Source organism: Triticum aestivum, chromosome 2B (assembly GCF_018294505.1).
Source record: "Triticum aestivum cultivar Chinese Spring chromosome 2B, IWGSC CS RefSeq v2.1, whole genome shotgun sequence".
NCBI lineage: Eukaryota > Viridiplantae > Streptophyta > Magnoliopsida > Poales > Poaceae > Triticum > Triticum aestivum.
In genome coordinates this window covers 165626079-165629398 of record NC_057798.1, presented here as the reverse complement: position 1 = coordinate 165629398, position 3320 = coordinate 165626079, and positions in this window count along the sequence as shown.

The window sequence follows — 3320 nt, the reverse complement described above, 5'->3', positions numbered from 1 at the left end:
AGAAAATAACGATACTTGCCACGAGCATCAACACTCATTGGATCGCATACATCGGTATGTATTATTTCCAATAAGTCAGTAGCTTGTTCCATTGTTCCGGAGAACGGAGTTTTAGTCATCTTGCACAAAAGGCACGGTTCGCAAGCATCAAATGATTCATAACCAAGTGATTCCGAAAATCCATCTTTATGGAGTTTCTTCATGCGCTTTACACCGATATGACCAAAACGGCAGTGCCACAAATAAGTTGCACTATCATTATTAACTTTGCATCTTTTGGCATCAATATTATGAATATGTGCATCACTACGATCGAGAGCCAACAAACTATTTTCGTTGGGTGTATGACCATTGAAGGTTTTATTCATTTAAATAGAACAACAATTATTCTCTGATTTTAAATGAATAACCGTATTGCAATAAACATGATCAAATCATATTCATGCTCAACGCAAACGCCAAATAACATTTATTTAGGTTTAACACTAATCCCGAAAGTATAGGGAGTGTGCGATGATGATCATATCAATCTTGGAACTACTTCCAACACTCATCGTCACTTCCCCTTCAACTAGTCTTTGTTTATTCTGTAACTCCTGTTTCGAGTTACTAATCTTAGCAACCGAACAAGTATCAAATACTCAGGGGCTACTATAAACACTAGTAAAGCACACATCAATAACCTGTATATCAAATATACCCTTGTTCACTTTGCCATCCTTCTTATCCACCAAATATTCAGGGCATTTCCGCTTCCAGTGACCATTTCCTTTGCAGTGTAAGCACTCAGTTTCAGGCTTTGGTCCAGCTTTGGTCTTCTTCACGGGAGTGACAACTTGTTTGCCATTCTACTTGAAGTTTCCCTTTCTTTCCCTTTGCCCTTTTCTTGAAACTAGTGGTCTTGTCAATCATCAACACTTGATGCTCTTTCTTGATTTCTACCTTCGTTGATTTCAACATCACGAAGAGCTCGGGAATCGTTTTCGTCATCCCTTGCATACTATAGTTCATCTCGAAGTTCTAGTAACTTAGTGATGGTGACTAGAGAATTCTGTCAATCACTATCTTATCTGGAAGATTAACTCCCACTTGATTCAAGCGATTGAAGTATCCAGACAATCTGAGCACATGCTCACTAGTTGAGCGATTCTCCTCCATCTTTTAGCTATAGAACTTGTTGGAGACTTCATATCTCTCAACTCGGGTATTTGCTTGAAATATTAACTTCAATTCCTGGAACATCTCATATGGTCCATGATGTTCAAAACATCTTTGAAGTCCCGATTCTAAGCCATAAAGCATGGTGCACAAAACTATCAAGTAGTCATCATATTGAGCTAGCCAAACGTTCATAACGTCTGCATCTGCTCCTGCAATAGGTCTGTCACCTAGCGGTGCATTAAGGACATAATTCTTCTGTGCAGCAATGAGGATAAACCTCAGATCGCGGATCCAATCCGCATCATTGCTACTAACATTTTTCAACACAATTTTCTCTAGGAACATATCAAAATAAACATATGAAAGCAACAACGCAAGCTATTGATCTTACAACATAATTTGCAAAATACTACCAGGACTAAGTTCATGATAAATTTAAGTTCAATTAATCATATTACTTAAGAACTCCCACTTAGACAGACATCTCTCTAGTCATCTAAGTGATCACGTGATCCAAATCAACTAAACCATAACCGATCATCACGTGAGATGGAGTAGTTTTCAATGGTGAACATCACTATGTTGATCATATCTACTATATGATTCACGCTCGACCTTTCGGTCTCCGTGCTCCGAGGCCATATCTGCATATGCTAGGCTCGTCAAGTTTAACCTGAGTATTCCGCGTGTGCAAAACTGGCTTGCACCCGTTGTAGATGGACGTAGAGCTTATCACACCCGATCATCACGTGGTGTCTGGGCACGACGAACTTTGGCAACGGTGCATACTCAGGGAGAACACTTCTTGATAATTAGTGAGAGATCATCTTAAAATGCTACCGTCAATCAAAGCAAGAATAAGATGTATAATAGATAAACATCATATGCAATCAAAATATGTGACATGATATGGCCATGATCATCTTGCGCCTTTGATCTCCATCTCCAAAGTACTGTCATGATCTCTATCGTCACCGGCACGACACCATGATCTTCATCATCTTGATCTATATCAATGTGTCATCACATGGTTGTCTCACCAACTATTGCTATCGTATAGCGATAAAGTAAAGCAATTATTTGGCACTTGCATCTTATGCAACAAAGAGACATCCATAGGGCTTCTGCCAGTTGCCGATAACTTCAACAAAACATGATCATCTCATACAACAACTTATATCTTATCACGTCTTGACCATATCACATCACAACATGCCCTGCAAAAACAAGTTAGATGTCCTCTACTTTGTTGTTGCAAATTTTACGTGGCTGCTACGGGCTGAGCAAGAACCGTTCTTACCTATGCATCAAAACCACAACGATAGTTCGTCAAGTTAGTGTTGTTTTAACCTTCGCAAGGACCGGGCGTAGCCACACTCGGTTCAACTAAAGTTGGAGAAACTGACACCCGCCAGCCACCTATGTGCAAAGCACGTCGGTAGAACCAGTCTCGCGTAAGCGTACGCGTAATGTCGGTCCGGGCCGCTTCATCCAACAATACCGCCGAACCAAAGTATGACATGCTGGTAAGCAGTATGACTTGTATCGCCCACAACTCACTTGTGTTCTACTCGTGCATATAACATCAACGCATAAAACCTAGGCTCGGATGCCACTATTGGGGAACGTAGTAATTTCAAAAAAAATTCTACGCACACACAAGATCATGGTGATGCATAGCAACGAGAGGGGAGAGTGTTGTCTACGTACCCACGTAGACCGAAGCGGAAGTGTTGACGCAACATAGAGGAAGTAGTCGTACGTCTTCCCGGTCCAACTGATCCAAGCACCGTTACTCCGGCACCTCTGAGTTCTTGACACACGTACAACTTGATGACGCACCCCGGGCTCCGATCCAGTAGAGCTTCAGGGAGGAGTTCCGTCAGCACGACAGCGTGGTGACGATCTTGATGTTCAACCGTCGCAGGGCTTCGCCTAAGCACCGCAACAATATGACCGAGGTGTAATATCGTGGAGGGGGGCACCGCACACGGCTAAGAAACAATCACGAAGATCAACTTGTGTGTCTATGAGGTGCCCCCTGCCCCCGTATATAAAGGAGTGGAGGAGGGGGAGGGCCGGCCCCTCTCTATGGCGCGCCCTAGGGGAGTCCTACTCCCACCGGGAGTAGGATTCCCCCTTTCCTAGTCCAACTAGGA